Source organism: Micropterus salmoides, unplaced genomic scaffold (assembly GCF_014851395.1).
Source record: "Micropterus salmoides isolate LMB-PRFRI ecotype aquatic unplaced genomic scaffold, ASM1485139v1 Ms_hic_scaffold_10, whole genome shotgun sequence".
NCBI classification, from domain to species: Eukaryota; Metazoa; Chordata; class Actinopteri; order Centrarchiformes; family Centrarchidae; genus Micropterus; species Micropterus salmoides.
The window spans coordinates 14536364-14554742 of NW_024040041.1; the positions used below are offsets into that span (position 1 = coordinate 14536364).

General features: G+C 40.4%; 1 gene segment (V, D, J or C); it reads left to right on the plus strand.

The window, feature by feature from the left end:
- Positions 1–18379, plus strand: part of LOC119917602 — a 160350-nt gene that overhangs the window by 96166 nt on the left and 45805 nt on the right.

Sequence of the window (18379 nt, forward strand, 5' to 3'; positions counted from 1 at the left end):
GGTCTTTACACTGGCTTCCTGTATGTCAAATAATTGATTTCAAAATGCTGCTGTTTGTGAATGTTTTAGGGCCAAAATACATTTCTGATCTTCTGCTTCGTTACGAACCATCCAGACCTCTCAGGTCGTCTAGGATGTCTGCTTTCTGTCCCCAGAGTCAAAACTAAACATGGAGCAGCAGTGTTCAGTTTTTATGCTCCATATATCTGGAACAAACTCCCAGAAAACTGCAGGTCTGCTGAAACTCTCAGTTCTTTTAAATCAAGACTGAAGACTTTTCTTTTTACCACTGCCTTTAATTAAATCAAATTTAAGGCTGTAGATTAATATTTTACACTGCACTGTGACTTTTACACAGTGACTGTCCTGTTTTACCCTGTTTTTATTTTATATTTAACTCTAAAATTTATTTTATAATGTTTTTATTTTCTATTTCACCCATTTAAAAATTACATTTTAATGTGTTTATTTCAATTTCCCTATGTTGCTTTTATGTTTAATGTAAAGCACTTTAAATTGCCTTGTTGATGAAGTATGCTATAGGGGCAGCGTGGTGGTGCAGTGGTTAGCACTGTCGCCTCACAGCAAGAAAGTTGTGGGTTTGAACCCCGGTTGACCCGGCCTTTCTGTGTGGAGTTTACATGTTCTCCCCGGCTTCCTCCCACCATCCAAAGACATGCAGGCTAGGTAAACTGGGGTCTCTAAAATTGGCCTTAGGTGTGAATGTGAGTGGCTGTTTGATGGACTGGCCACCTGTCCAGGGTGTACTGCGCCTGTCAGCTGGGATTGGCTCCAGCCCCCCGCGACCCTGTACGCAGAATAAGCGGTTGACAATGGATGAAATGTGCTATACAAATAATTTTGCCTTGCTTCTGTTCCTCTGATACTGCTGCTGGCAATTGGATCCTGTGTGGTGCTTTCAGTGGTTTCACCTTAGAAACAGGACAGACTCTGCAGCCTGAGGACGCAGTTGTGTACTTTATATGGACAAAAGTATTGAGACACCTACACATTACTTTTATGACATCCAATTCTAATCCATAGACCTTAAAATGGGGTGAGTCCCCACTTTGCATCTATAATAGCTTCCACTCCTCTGGGAAGGCTTAGTCTGTTGGATTTTTGCCCATTCATTAAGAAGAGCATTTGTGAGATCAGACACTGGATAAGAAGGCCTGGCTGGCAATCTCTGTTCTTCTTCATCCCAAGGGTGTTTGAGAGGCTTGAGGTCAGGGCTTTGTGCAGCCAGTCAAGTTCTTTCACAGATTAAGATTTCCTTTTACAAAGACCACACTATGAAAAAATCTTCCCAAAATCTCTTAAAATGTTTGAACAAATTAACTGAAAATAAAAATTCCATTTTGTTAAGCCTCCAAACTGCATGAGTAAAAAGATTGTCACTGTACAATATGGAAGTTTTGATCTCTGCACTTAGTCAAGAAATGAGTTGTCAGGAATTTGATATTTTTGTTTCCTCTGCTGCTGTAGACATTCTCTACTTATGGAAATGCGTCTGTGTCACATGTTCCCTTTTTAAGCCTGTAGAGGGAGGTCTATGCAAACTCTTCCTCTCTTATAAACACACCATCAGCAACTTGTGGCAGAACACTGGGACAGTTTTATATATTTCTGAAACACTCAGATCAGAGAGCTGAACTACAGTGTTTATCACAGAATGAGAAATACAATTATCTGGAGTTTATTATTTGTAGTTACTATTCATGGTGAGAAATCATTTCTGCTTTACTTCTTTTGTAAATGTCCAACCTGTGATTTACAAGTTTGTTGGATAATGATCAACAGAAATCTTTGCTTACAGGAGTTTGGAGTGAGATCAAACTGGACCAGTCTCCCTCTGAGGTGAAAAGACCTGGAGAGACAGTGAAGATGTCATGTGTCATATCTGGGTTTGACATGACAAGCTACTATATTCACTGGGTACGACAGAGGCCAGGGAAAGCTCTGGAGTGGATTGGGAGGATGGATGCAGGTTCAAACTCTGCTAGCTATGCCAGCTCCTTTCAAAACCGTTTCATCATGACTGAAAATGTGCCCAGCAGCACTCAGTACCTCGAGGTCAAGAGCCTGACAGCAGAAGATTCTGCTGTTTACTTCTGTGCTCGACAAAGCACAGTGACTGAAGACAGTGGAGCAGCTGCACAAAAACCTCCACAGACAACAAATGTGATCTTAATGACATCTATGCTTTCTCATCATAATTTTATTTACAAAGTCCTTTGATTTTATGTAATTTAGAGATATATATATATTTATTCAGTCATATTAATGTGTTTTTCATTGTCTTAATGTTGTTAGTCAACTCAGTAGAAAACAGTCAAAAGTCATCTGTGACCAATTGGCTTTGAATATTTACAAGTAGATCAACAAGAAAATGGTTTGAATATGTATTAAAAATGAGAAGGCAGTCTTGGATGAAGAATTTGTTCATTTTTTTGGTTCTGACTTTCAGAAAGACGTCTTGCCGTTGCATCTGCAGTCAATTAATTTATCGATTACCAAACTAGGCCAAACACTGCTGCAGCAGATCAGTCAGTGGGACAGTCAGTATTAACCAACTGGGGAAATATAGATGGGTCTTTTTAATTAGGAGGTTTGTTGCAGTGCGGGTACAATGCAGTGCAGTGCAGTGTAAGATTAGGCTTTCCACCTTGATCTCCACCAATCAATAACACCATCACAAAAATAGGATCCAATACAGGTCTATTATCTCATATTGCATTATCTTGTTTTTATTATTTGTGGTTGTTGCCCTTTCACAGTGAAATCTGTCCAAATATAATATAACTACATCCTTTTTTCTGTCTCTTTTCTCCTCCAGGAGACCAGACTGCTAAAACTACAGTAGACTCCAGGGCTGGATTGGTAATCTGGCATACCGGGCAAATGCCCAGTAGGCTGGCGGACCTTTGGGGCTGGTGTAACATAAATTATTTATTTATATAACTGTTTTTAAAAAATGAGCCAACGATCAGCCCATAAAGCATGTACAGCGGCCCATTGGGTAATTTTTTATACTGACATTGACCTGGTCCAATCACCTCTCTTACTAGGCCCCACCACCTCTGCTCTCTGTTTCTTGCGTTACGGGCCACAAAAAAAAACAAACAAAAAAAAAAAACATTCTTCAGACAACCTATATGTTTCCGATAAGTTTGCTAAACTCAGCTGCAGTACCCTGCGTAGTAAAAGAGCTGTGGTGGCCGCTGCCAGGCAGAAGAGGAGACGTGTGATAGTGAAACAGAGTGACAAAGTGACCATGATGGGCCGAGTGAGAAAAAGAGCTGGGGGAGAGTGGAGGTGAAGCGATAAGCATGGAGTAGCTCAGCCTGTAGGGAGGGGGCAGGGAGGGAGGATCATTTACACTAGGGATGCTGGGGGTATGTAGCCACCACTTTTTGAAAGCATTTGTTAAGCAAAAAATAATAAGCTACTGATTACTGCATTATATTTTTACATTGTGAATTGTCACCTGCCATCTGAATTCTCTCCAGCAGGAAATTAAGTGTTTAATGCTCAAAATCTTCTGGGGAAGGACCCCTTGACCTCCCTATTCAAGATTTCAGTTATAAATATTTTTTTAAATAGTAGGTCTATTAAAATATAATTATGTCTTGTAGTCATGGACACCAATCTTGTGCAATGTCTCGTCTTAGTTTCATCACACCCCTAATCTGACCCCCTGAATGGAACGATGAGAGTTGTCCGACCAGTTTTGGTGGGCCGCCTCGGCCAAAAATGCCAGGGCCGATTTTTTGTCCCAGTCCAGCCCTGGTAGACTCAATAGTTAATATGTCGTCTCAATCTATTGACCAACTGGCTACAGAGTGGTGATATCCTACGGACAGAGAGGTGGCTACATCAGAGCCACAGTATCACATTTTAAAATGAATTTAACTCAAAAGTGAAGTAGTACTGATCACTCAATGTGGGGTATAAATTTTTTCCACGAAAAAATAATTTCAGCAGAGGCAGGGATATGTAAACCTGAAAGGGGGAAATCCCCACCACATTTGAAATGGCTGATTTTGTCCCCATCACTTTTTGAAAGCAATTGTTAAAAATGTATTGATAAATAGCTTGCACCAATATGTCAACTAATAAATGAAAATTATTTGAGAAAGGTTTATTTGCACAATAAGAAAACATGCAAAGCAATTATAGAAGAAACAAATAACAAGCTGCTACTTACTACAATATATCCTGTCATATTTTTCTATTATTGACTTGTCCCCTGCCAGCTGAATTTTCTGTTTCTCTTTTTATGAATGAAGACATTTCCAAACTAAATTGGAGCAGAAAATGTCTCCAGAATGCAGGGAATTAAGTGTTTAAAGCTCAAAATCTTCTGGGGTAGGACCCCGAGACCCCCACTCATATATTTCAGCATTTCATATTTCTTGAAAATGTTAAAAATTTTCTTATCTTGTGTTTGAGCACTGTCAGGTCTCGTGACACTAGTGTATCATCGTGCCCCTAATCTGAGACCTTATGTCCCCACCACTTTTCATCACAAAGTGACGCCCTTGGTTTGAATGAGTTAAACACAGCATGAGTAGGGAATATACTTGATAAGCATTTTTATTATATTTGTTGACCTTCTCTTTAAATCAAATCCCTTGACACAAAAATGATAAACAAAATCTGTATCTGTGGCTGTTGCAGGACTGTAATGAACCATTCAGTTCTGATTCGGTATGAATGAGATGACTGGCTGATAAACCTGCCTGTGTCTGCCTACCTGCACCTACTCTGACTGTGCACTCATTGCACAAAAATGTATCTTTGGAGGAAGGCCTGAAGGGTGTTGGTGGGATCATTTTGTTAGGATACTTTCAAAATCTAGCTGTCTGTTGCTGGTTTCTCCAATGTTGCCTTTCCCCAGCTTTAACAAAACCATAACTGAGAATCAAGTCAAATCCAGTTCCTCCCTGTGAGGAGGAGTCAATGCAAAACTCAGATGTCTTCCACCTCTACTTATCTGACTGCAGAGAGGATGACAGAGAACAGTGGACACACAGTTTAACATGATGGACTATAGGACAGGACTGCTGCTTTTAACTGTCTGCTGGGCAGGTGAAGATTTTCACTGATTTTTATTTAATGTTTTCTTTTAATGTGTCAGTTTGTTGCATGTGATGGTTTTCTTTGCTGTCACTGATCTTGATCTAGTTTTATTTGTGTCAGCAGCTTATTTCACTTGATGTGTTTATATCCTCTTGACAGGTGTTGATGGTCAGACTCTGACAGAATCTGAACCAGCAGTTAAAAGGGCTGGAGAATCCCACAGATTGACCTGTACAGCCTCTGGATTCACATTCAGCAGCTATGCTATGAACTGGGTCAGACAGCCTCCTGGAAAAGGACTGGAGTGGATCACTTATATAGGCACATCTAGTTCTCCTATCTCTTACTCCCAGTCAGTCCAGGGTAGATTCACCATCTCCAGAAATGACTACAGCAGTAAAATCTATCTACAGATGAACAGTCTGAAGACCGAGGACACAGCAGTGTATTACTGTGCCCGAAGAAACACAGTGAGAGACAATAACAGGAGACTCATACAAAAACTAGGTCCTCTATTTACCAGCACCACTGGGAACATTCCACTACCACTGTGTTTGAAAGTAAAGTTAAAGGTTCACAGTGCTGGAAAGAGTCAACACTTTCTTCATACATATCTTCATTTTTTCACTTTCAAATAAAGTTCCTAAATAAAATTTAAAAAATCTGGTGCATAGCAACTCAAGATATAAGATAAAATATTTAAAACTGGAGAATAAGGAGAATTTTAAGTAATTTCTTGAACATACAAGACTTGATCAGCTTGGTTCATGAGCAGAGATAGCGTAGTTGTCTTTGTCTTTCAAACAAATTGCAAACTGATTAGCACATACAAAACTCCCTTCCCTCTCATGCATCATGGGAATTCTGAGGGATGGATGTAGGCCTTCCCAAGGGTTTATTTACAGCGTCAAAGTCCACTGGAAGCCTCTCAGAAGTGTTTCAGCAGCGGAGCGTGTAGCCTGCCCCTACTTTAACAACTTGTGTGTCCTTTTTGTGCTTCTACTACATTCTTCAAAGCTCTTTGTGGCCTGCTTCCACTCATCATCTTGATGGGTGCATCAAGCAATTAACACAGGGAGTATTTCAGAATAAGTGTTTTTTGCCTGCCGGATTTTGCCGACAAGTTTAGATTTTGTTCATTTGGTGATTAGTGCTTGCTTTTGTGCTACTAGTATGATTAAGTAGGCTATGTACTTAAATTTTTTCTTTTTTGTCGGATTTAACTGTGTTTATTGTTGATAAATGATCAAAAGTCTGTACCGGGTATTTTATTTTGAAAACTGAACAGATTCTGTGCTGTTTCCGTGTCTGACTTCCCGGCCAGTTCATCTGCTCTGTGCTGTTTGATGCTGGGACACTTTTGGGACGAACTGCAGCACTTCTGGTGTGAGCACTGTGGTGTATAACATATGTGCATTTAACGCATAACAGTTTAACATAACACTGTAGCAGCTGGATAGAGGATTAGTGACCTTTTAAGGGGAGAGCAGAGGTTAGTGGTTATGTGGAGACTCAGACCCTTATATGGTGTCTAACAGATGCCTGCACATATCCTATAGAACTGTGCCCTTATATGGATTGGTGCCTTAGTTTGCAGACTCAAACCCTTCTATGGTATCTAACAGATACCTAAACATGTCCTATATAAGCTGTGTTTGATATACAGAGAGACAGAGTGGTCATCGGGCTGGGTCACTCTCCAAGCTGCTGCAGAACTTGTAATTGATGCTGGACTCCTTGATATAATAAACTTTTATGATCAAGAACAGTGTCAAGCGGATTTCTTCTCAACACATCATCGCAGCATTATTGTTCGGACACCACAGCACAAACATTTAGTAGAAAGGCTGTGATCAGCTCTGGCAGCAGAGAAGCAGACGGACTCAGTGGACTTTTGAAGCGAGTCCGGGGTCATGTAAACTTGGTTTAAATGACTTTGTAGCAGGTAGGCCCCGTGACGAAGCTCTGGCCCCACTGTGCTGAGAGTCTAGCTCCGCCCCCGGTTCAGATGATGGGGACAGGTGGTTGGTAGGAGCGGTGATAAGAGTGTGACAGTGGAGGCGGTTAATGATATAAGAGGGAAGCTGATCATGGAGGGGTTTCTGAGTGAATCAAAGGAATTTGATTTGTATGTTGGAAAAACGTGACATGGTCCCAGGAGCAGGAGTGAAAGCAAGTGAGCAGCCGGGTCCTGGATGGATCTCATTTCCTGTGTTGTGAAGTTGGTCTTCCGACTTCAGTGTCTGTTCATTTGCTCTTAAGTCGGGCACTACTACAAAGATGTGTTGGATTAGCATTATCAGAGTGTATAAACAACACACAGACATCTAGTTCACTCTACATTCACAGCAAACTAACAATTTTGCAAAATATGTATATGCAATACGGGATTTTGCATGAGTCAAAGTAAACTCCATGACGTCCGATGTACACTCTCTTTTTGCAATAAAGATTTAAGGAGAAAAAAGTTTCCGATTATTCCAACACCACATGAATGCACCATTAGTCACCGCTCACCTCTCCCTTTCCAAGCATGCAGGAGAAGCTATGGTGGCCGACAGGCTCTGTCGGCTCTTGTGCTAAATAATACGTGTGGGCCTCCATTTGTCCAAATATCTCCTCTTTTCTTACTTCTAATAAACCAGCCGACGACTATTACTACATCTTCTTCAAATTCAACATAGTGATGAAACACATTGTAGTTTGTCCAACCTGCTTATTACTGACGGTTGCGGGAACAGGTGACACTGGGCCAGAAGGACATGAACAACCGTGACAAGTCACCAGTTAGTTACAGGGTTCATTCATGTTCCATTTTCACCAAACAAAAACTGATCGCCTAATCCAGCTCTCTCCTCCCTGTGAGGAGGAGTCAATGCAAAACTAAGATGTCTTCCACCTCTACTTATCTGACTGCAGAGAGGATGACAGAGAACAGTGGACACACAGTTTAACATGATGGACTATAGGACAGGACTGCTGCTTTTAACTATCTGCTGGGCAGGTGAAGATTTTCTCTGATCTTGAGTTAAATCTGCCTTCTTAAATCTGTTATCTTACAGCAAGTGATTATTTTCTTGTTTGTCTTGACAGGTGTTGATGGTCAGACTCTGACAGAATCTGAACCAGTGGTTAAAAGGCCTGGAGAATCCCACAGATTGACCTGTACAGCCTCTGGATTCACATTCAGCAGCTACAACATGGGCTGGGTCAGGCAGGCTCCTGGAAAAGGACTGGAGTGGATTGCCTGGATATATCATGATGGTAGTAGCTACATCCACTACTCCCAGTCAGTTCAAGGCCGGTTTACCATCTCCAGAGACAACAGCAGACAGCAGCTGTATCTGCAGATGAACAGCCTGAAGACTGAAGATTCTGCTGTTTATTATTGTGCTCGAGACTCACAGTGACTGGAGTTGGATGAGCAGCTGTACAAAAACCTACAGTACTCATCTTTACTGTGCTGATAAATACTTCTGTTTGTCTTTTAACCTTTGTTGTTGTTGTGTTTAATAAAAAAAAAAGAGAAAGATCATCATTAACCGACACCAAGTTGGTTTTACAGTTCTTGATTATATTACAGTGAATTTATTCTCTAACTAATGTTATAAGAAGATGGTTGAATACCGGGAAAATAAACAATTGCTGAACAATGAGAAATGGAGGTTCGATTGTGGGAAGCATTTGGATGTTTGCTGGCTACCCGTCAACTAAACTCTGTGTCTCTTTCAGCTGCTCAGGGCCAGTCCCTCACCTCCTCAGAGCCAGTGGTCAGCAGAGCTGGAGAACCAGTCACTCTGTCCTGTAAAGTGCAAGGTCTTTCTCTGGCTTGGCTGCACTGGATTCGTCAGAAACCAGGGAAAGGACTGGAATGGATCGGACGCATTAATGACGGAACTGGCACAATATTTGCCCAAAGTCTCCAAGGGCAGTTTTCCATCACCAAAGACACGTCCAAAAACCTTGTGTACTTAGAGGTGAAGAGTCTGAAACAAGAAGACTCTGCTGTTTATTATTGTGCACGAGAGCCACAGTGACACACCAGACTACAAAAAACACTACTCTACAACAAAACTCTACAAAAACTGAACAACACTCATCTCCGTATGACAAGCACTGAAGCATGTCAGAGCTTTGAAAACACATATCCTTTTGAATGATGGCCAAATAGCCATGACACACACTTCATTAATACAAATGTATTTGTCAGTTTTGTGGGACAGTTTTTAATGACTCACAGCAACACCTGCATTCAAAAGAAGACAACCTTACTGTAATTACAACATAATTCACATAGAGTGAAAAGATCTGTATCATACAATATTCAGTTTTTCTACATTAACCTACACTAACATACTGACTAACACATGACATAATTTTTTACAATAATTCAAATCCGTGAAGCGCCATTTGCTAAATTATCTAGATGATAACATTTAAATATTTAAATCCATATGAACTCAAAAAATATGTTCTTTAAATAAAAAACTATTTCTCAAACTAGTTTTCCCAATCGAGAATACACACTATTTACACATTTAGCTGATTTCAATAAATTGTAAAAGATTATTCAACAGTATGCAAATAAGTTACTCATTAGGAAGTGAAGTGTGTGTGTGTGTGTGTGTGTGTGTGTGTGTGTGTGTCAGTGAGAGGACAGAAGAGCTCACATCAGTTCAGCTTCAACATCAACATGTTCTCTGCAGCTCTGATACTGCTGCTGGCAGCTGGATCCTGTGAGGAGCTTTCAGTGGATTCACACTAATAAACACATTAGAAACACTGAATAGTCAGATGAATGATGGAGATAATGTTGATTTCTGTTTCCACAGGTGTGAACAGTATTGATCTCATCCAGCCAGACACGATGGTTGTGCAGCCTGGACAGTCTTTGACCATCTCCTGTCAGGTCTCTGGTTATTCTTTGACTGATAGCAACTATGCAACAGGTTGGATCAGACAGTGTGAAGGAAAACCAATGGACTGGATTTTTCATCAGTGGGGAGGAGGCACCTTTTACCAAAATAATGCTCTGAAGAACAAGTTCAGCTACAGCAGAGACACTTCTGCTGGAACAGTATCTATAAAAGGAAGTAATCTGCAGCCTGAAGACACAGCTGTGTATTACTGTGTACGCCTACCCATAATGACAAAAAACACCAACAGACCTGCACAAATACTCAGCAACCTACAAGATACGACGTCCTACACATATCAACAAGACATGGGCAGTTACTTCTATCTACTTACTTCTATCTACTATGAAGTGAAAATATGTTTAAGACTATTTTTGTCACGATCCTGCCCTGAGCTTGTCTGGGTTAGATTACTTTGGCCATGCCTTCTCTGTGTTTTGATTTTGGTTTCTCTGTGTCTGGGTTTCAGTCCTGTCTGTCTGTGGTCTTGAATCCAGCCTTCTACTTGTTCTGTGTGGTGGTTCTGATCTGTCCTGTTATCTCGGTGTCTACCTTAGTACTTGTTTAGTCCTGTTCCTGTCCCTCATGTGTTAGGTCTCTACCATCATGCTTAGGTTCTGTCTGTTTGTTAGATGTCAATTTATCTTCTCCGCCAGTTTCGTTATTAATCCGATTTTGATCATTTTGCTTTAGTCTCCGTGTAGCCTTCATTATTTCATTCATCCGCATCTCTAAGTTACTTCTTTTATGCTGGTGCTTAGAGAAGATGAAAAAAGACATTTGTTTTTTTGTGCAAAAGGAATATGTTTTACTTTATCCATGATCTATTTTAATTCTTACATTAAGAATAGTAATAGTCATTGTTGAAATTATACAAGAATTAACATAATGTTTTAATATTGAATTGTTGTCAGTACATTTGTGCATTAATAGTTTACAGTAAAAGCAAAGTTAACAGTTCTTTCATTTCTGAAAATGCAGAGACCTTTTCAAAATGTTGCAAATGAGTGTGTAATGATGATTAAAACATCACATGTAAAGCAGAGGTGATTTCCAGATATGTTTTCACTCTGCAGATATACAGGTGCTGGTCATAATTTATATCATCAAAAAGTTGATTTCAGTAATTCCATTCAAAAAGTTGTAGTAGACCTAAATTTACTAGTTATGCATTTTAATAAATTTATGAGAATTGATACCCAATTATGAATTAAAATTCATAATATCAGAATTTCCTCGTAAAGGGCACCACCGGAGTTGTTATAATCCTAGAGTCTCCGGACCTCTAGGTAGTTTTGAGTAATTATACAATTATTACTAGTGATCAGTTAGTTAATAATCGCTCAATTATCTTAAATCAGTCAGTCAGTCTCATATCTAAAGGGTCAATTCTCTTGGCAGGAACTATAAATAGGCAACACACACAGCTCTTGATTATATGACAGTGAATTTATTCTCTAACTAAGGTGATAAAAAGGTGGTTGGATACAGGGAACATAAACATTTGTTGAACAATGAGCCTGGAGGTTCGATTGTGGGAAGCATTTGACTCATACGGCATAGAAGAGCTACTGAAAGTAAACTAATGCTATGATTTTAGGAGTTAAAATGGACATCTGATCACAGAACGTGTGTTAAGTCTTACTGCTTGTCGACAGCCTGCTTTTGGCCTGTTGCACGGGTCCCACGCTAGCTGCCCGATCCTGGCTTTTTGCTAGGGATTCTCCGGGGTTCTCCGTGTCTGATTGAAAACGCCTCCTCCGTCTGGCAATTCGGCTGTTTTCAGGTTTCCTTCGTTGTAGCTGGCGAGACCACGTGGCTTGGTCTGACCTCGGTGAAGTTGGCTCGATGAAAAAGGCTTAAAATGGAACTTGGTCGTTCCTGAATTAGTCCAGTGTAACTTAACGGACTCATAACTTTAACAAACCAAAGAAATAAAGAAAATAAAACAAACTGAAGGCAGATCGATGTCGCGGCACATCAGGTGTGTAGCTTCAGGCGAACAAAGGGCCTGTTTGTTTCGCTGGCCGAGTCTGGGCGTTGCCTGGCGCGGCATGCTGCTCGTGCCGAAACGTCCAGAGGGCCGAGCAGGGTGGAAGAGCCAACAGCGAAAAGAAGAGAGAGCGAGCGAGGTCGCGTGTCGCTCTTTTGTTGCCTGGGGCGTGGTTCCCCAGGGGGCGTCTCAGGTTTCCCAAGGGACTGCCTTTCTAAACTTAATGTCTAAAGAAAAGAAATCTATTTGCACGTATTATAATCAAACATTTTCCACAATCGAACCTCAATGGTTGAACGGTTGTACTGTTCTAAGCATTTGGTAACAGGAAACAATTGTCACATTATTGGTCAGGATATTTTTACATTTAACGGCATTTCCGACGAGGGCATGTAATACTTATTTCGCCCACTTGGGGGAGCTCAGGTTACATGAGGAAAGCTTGGATTACATTAGATGAAGGAGTGTCTTGCTGAAAATAAAAACACTGCACAAGTAACTTCTTTTCAGCACTAATATCAACAACAGATAGCAACAACAGTTAACATAACTACTCAAATAGAGGCAAACGTAATCAGGTAACTAAAGATTTAATTAACTTAATTAAATGCTTTGAGTATTTGGAGACTGCAGTCCTCTGTCATTGAAAGTTCAGTGTCCTGGACAATGTCACACTTAGGTGAGACAGGAGTATCCCTTTGATGTGGTAATAAAACAAAGAATAAGGTCAGTTTCCACAGAAACATGTGTGGGGGCCAGTTTTGATAGGCTGTTCAGGGAGATGCCAATGGCTGGCTCGTGTCCCTTTGTCAGTTTAACAGTCAGGCCCCGCGTTATCAGCTTCGGAATCAAAAAGGTGCCAGTTTTATGGTCGGGATAGCACTTAGAGAAAGCAACTTTGACCCCTCCCCATCTTCTCTGGGGAGGAGAAAGGAATTTAGGGTAGCTCCAAATTTATTCAATGTAAAATGCACAAATCCACACCGTTGTTTACTACAAAGTGAAACTTGGATATTATATTCAGTCATTACACACAGACTGATATTTCAAATTGTGATGATTAAAACTGACAACTAATGAAAATCCCAAATTCAGTATCTCCAAAAATTAGAATATTACTTAAGACCAATACAAAAAAAGGATTTTTAGAAATGTTGGCCAACTGAAAAAGTATGAACATGAAAAGTATGAGCATGTACAGCCCTCAATACTTAGTTGGGGCTCCTTTTGAATTACTGCAGCAATGTGGCATGGCATGGAGTCGATCAGTCTGTAGCACTGCTCAGGTGTTATGAGAGCCCAGGTTGCTCTGATAGTGGCCTTCAGCTCTTCTGCATTGTTGGGTCTGGCGTATCGCATCTTCCTCTTCACAATACCCCATAGATTTTCTATAGGGTTAAGGTCAGGCGAGTTTGCTAGCCAATTAAGAACAGGGATACCATGGTCCTTAGACCAGGTGCCAAGTCCTGTTGGAAAATGAAATCTGCATCTCCATAAAGTTGGTCAGCAGCAGGAAGCATGAAGTGCTCTAAAACTTCCTGGTAGACAGCTGCGTTGACCTTGGACCTCAGAAAACACTGTGGACCAACACCAGCAGATGACATGGCACCCCAAACCATCACTGACTGTGGAAACTTTACACTGGACTTCAAGCAACGTGGATTCTGTGCCTCTCCTCTCTTCCTCCAGACTCTGGGACCTTGATTTCCAAAGGAAATGCAAAATTTACTTTCATCAGAGAACATAACTTTGGACCACTCAGCAGCAGTCCAGTCCTTTTTGTCTTTAGCCCAGGCGAGATGCTTCTGACGCTGTGTCTTGTTCAAGAGTGGCGTGACACAAGGAATGCGACAGCTGAAACCCATGTCTTGCATACGTCTGTGCGTGGTGGTTCTTGAAGCACTGACTCCAGCTGCAGTCCACTCTTTGTGAATCTCCCCCACATTTTTGAATGGGTTTTGTTTCACAATCCTCTCCAGGGTGCGGTTATCTCTATTGCTTGTCCACTTTTTTCTACCACATCTTTTCCTTCCCTTCGCCTCTCTATTAATGTGCTTGGACACAGAGCTCTCTGAACAGCCAGCCTCTTTAGCAATGACCTTTTGTGTCTTGTCCTCCTTGTGCAAGGTGTCAGTGGTTGTCTTTTGGACAGCTGTCAAGTCAGCAGTCTTCCCCATGATTGTGTAGCCTACAGAACTAGACTGAGAGACCATTTAAAGGCCTTTGCAGGTGTTTTGAGTTAATTAGCTGATTAGAGTTTGGCACCAGGTGTCTTCAATATTGAACCTTTTCCCAAAATTAAAAGGAATAAACACTTGAAATATATCAGTCTGTGTGGAATGAATGTATACATTATAAAAGTTTCAATTTTTGAATGGCATTACTGAAATAAATCAACTTTTTGATGATATTCTAATTGTATGACCAGCACCTGTATATTATTGAAACTAGTGAGAACTGAAGAACCAAGAATGACTGATCATCTCAGCTGCACTTCATTCATTTCATATCAAAGTTTTCTTTGAGATAATCAACTTTTTAAATTTAAACTCTTGTTTAGGTTGGACTGAAGTTTGACAACTAGCTGACTGGAATCTGCTGTTTTGCTCCAGTGTTAAATGCTGCTTAAGGGTTGTGTTTGTGTTTTTAATACAACATTGTCACAAAAAACAATCAAAAACATGTAAATATTGATCATGTATTTGAGTGACTGGACATTGGACAATGACATATTGGTCATCAGGACTGGGACAAAATATCGGCCCTGACATTTTTGGCCCAGGCAGCACCGCACAGTGTACAATGTAATTCCCCCAAACCACTTTAAAGCTCAGTAGTATGTGCCGTGGAAAAGTGTATCAGTACAAGTGGATCAGTGTACTCATTAGCACTCATTTCTTGACTCTCTGGTGATCAGAGGTGGCCATGGAGTACACAACTCACTCTCAAGTACAAGTTCAAGTAATTGTCAAAGAAACAGAAAACTCTGCTAGAAGTCACAGCATCATTTCAAATTATTGTTAAGTCCAGAATTGTTGGAATTCCCTGACTAACCCGTACAGTTTCAATAAGAATATAAAGGGAATGAGAAGTTTTAGTAACATGCTACAGGTGTTGTACAATAGGCCATATTATACAGTCACATCTTTATCAAGGGATCCCTTAGCCTAATAATCTTAATGTTCTCATGATACATAGGGACCAAGGTCACTCACAGCGGCGTGGGCTGAGGCAAGGAGATAATGACAAAATAACCTCACCTAGTCAGCCATTAGGACGGTTAGTCAAACTTGCGACTGCATTAGTGAACTATGCTAGCTACAAAAACAACTTAAACTATTGTGAAAGTCTTCACATGATGCAGACTGTACTTAAAATTAAAATGTGTTTATCAGCATAAAGCCTGTTGCGCACATTATACTGAAACCAAATAAAATCCAGTTCTTCCCTGTGAGGGGGACATACAGGGTAACATGATGGACTATAGGACAGGACTGCTGCTTTTAACTGTCTGCTGGGCAGGTGAAGATTTTCACTGAAAATTTAATGTTTTCTTGTAATGTTTGTTGTATGTGATGGTTTTCTTTGCTGTCTTGACAGGTGTTGATGGTCAGACTCTGACAGAATCTGAACCAGCGGTTAAAAGGCCTGGAGAATCCCACAGATTGACTTGTACAGCCTCTGGATTCACACTAAGCAGCTACCCTATGAACTGTGTCAGACAGGCTCCTGGAAAGGGACTGGAGTGGATCGCTTATATAGGCACATCTAGTTCCCCTATCTCTTACTCCCAGTCAGTTCAGGGTAGATTAACCATCTCCAGAGATGACTCCAGCAGTAAGCTCTATCTTCAGATGAACAATCTAAAGACTGAGGACACAGCAGTGTATTACTGTGCCAGAGAGACACAGTGAGAGACAATAACAGGAGACTCATACAAAAACTACGTCCTCTATTTACCACCACTGAGTGTGTTTCAAGGTAAACATAAATGTTAACAGTACTGGAAAGAGTCAACTTTCTTTTGGGAAATACAGGCACATTTTAGGGTGCAACATGAAATTAGTAACACACTCCAACATTAAGCAGAGGTGTTTTCCAAGCAGGGATGAATGTGTTCACACTGCACAGACAGTATCAAAACAAAGTACTTTAAGTGGTATAATTAAATGCTGATAGAACTGAAATCCAATTAACCCTATCTGTAGCCTAAATGAACAAGGATGTTCTCATTTGATAGTGTATTGAATTCATTTTTAAATAACACGGATATATACAACATTAAAAACAGAAAGCTTTTCAAGATCCTCAAAGACACTTTACATGGCAAATAAAGAACCCAAATAAAATTTTCAGAAAGTATGGGCGCATATAGTAGCTCAACATGCAGTATCTCACAAAAGTGAGTTGAACTTCCAGTGACCAGTATGAGGGAGTGTTAGAGCGATAACATCAAATTTCACACTCCAGCTCCCCATTCACACCTGAGACCTTATAACACTAACGAGTTACATGACACCGGGGAGGGAAGATAGCTAATTGAGCCAAATTTGGACATTTTCACTTAAGGGTGTACTCACCTTGGTTGCCAGCGGTTTAGACATTGTTATTTTGAGGGGACAGCAAATTTACACTGTTATACAAGCTGTACACTCACTACTTTACATTATAGCAAAGTGTCATTTCATGAAAAGATATAATCAAATATTTACAAATATGTGAAGGGTGTACTCACTTTCCTGATATACTGTAACAAAATAAAAAAAATGTTTTAAAAAGGAGAATTTAAAGTAATTTCTTGAACATTAAAAGACTGGATCAGCTTGGTTTGTCTGATGGAGACAGGAGGTTGATGTTAGATGAACAGAGGATTTGGTAAAAAGTGCGGTAGTGGAGAAGATTGGTGAGATAAGAAGAGACTGATGATAGAGGGATTTGTTAGTGAATTGAAGGAATTTGATTAGTATGTTGAAAAAAGTGATGTGGTCACAGGCAAGGGCATCAATAGGGGGGGAGGTGACTGATTACCGAGGGCCCCGATGGAGGGAGGGCCATTTCAAATCCTGGAATGTAAAATTTGTTTTTGTTTGCAATGTTTAATTTTTAAGCAAGTAGTTTCTACTAGTTTCTAGTAGCCTACATGCCTTTGAACCACTAACTTGCACAGTGTTAATATTAGGTTAGCTTTATTGTCCCCAAGGTGAAATTCTGCTTGGGCACAGTGCAGAGTTGCTTCATAAAAAATATCACAAAAGACATCAACAAGAACCTGAGAAGCATCGACATGCTGTACTTCACAAGAGGAAAATATAAACACACACACAGAAAAAGGACATTGTTGACGACATAGTTCCATGGATTAAAGTGCAAGTGCTAAAGTGCTAGTGTGGTTGTTGCACATTGCTCCATTGAACTGACATTTGTGTAAAGTGCATATGCTAAGGTGCTAGTATGTTTATTGCATGTTGCCCTATTGCACCTTGATTGCAAGTAAAGTGCTGTAGTGCTCACATATTTATTAATTTTACATTGTTCAGCAGCTTACTGGAGGCTGGCACAAATGATCATTTTAGGCGATTGGATTTGCATTTTGGTACACGGAGTCTTCTTCCTGATTAAGTTCCCAGGGTTTTATATTCAGGGAAGAGGGGATGTTGAGGGTCCAATTTAATTTTCCTAGCCTGTTTCATGACTGCCTGGTCATACAGGCTCTGTACAGGCTCATAGTCTCTCCTTCCTATAATTTTCATAGCTGTTTTGTGCATGTTGGCAAGCTTTTCAACTTTAAAATTACCGAACCGTGCAGTAATTCCATATATGATGACACTCTCTAAGATTGCATGGTAGAAAATCATCATGATCTGACTGCACACACCATACAACCTTAGACGCCTTAAAAAATAGCCTCTGCTGCAATTTGTTACACAGGTTGTAGACATGTGTATTCCAGCAAAGAAGACTGTCAATGTGTACACCTAAATATTTGAATGAGGACACCTGACTTACTTCCTGGTTTTTAAAGACCACTGGCTCATGGTCAGTAACTTGCCTCGGGTCGAAGACCATCTCCTGTGTTGGTGTCACACCATTTAACAAATGTGTCTATTTCGTCTTGGTACACAGAGGAGTCTGTATCCTTGTGCAAAAGGCTTCGGATTGCGGTATCATCAGCCAATTTCATTATATTGTTGTTAGAATGTACATTCCTACAGTCATTGGTTTTCAATGTGAAGAGTATTGGTGATACAACACAACCCTGTGGAACCCCTGAGTTACAGTATGTGATCTCAGATAGCTTCCCATTGACCTTCACTTGCTGTGCCCTGTCAGTAAAAAAAATAGTAAAACCATTTAATCAAGATAGTATTAACATTCATGTTTTTAA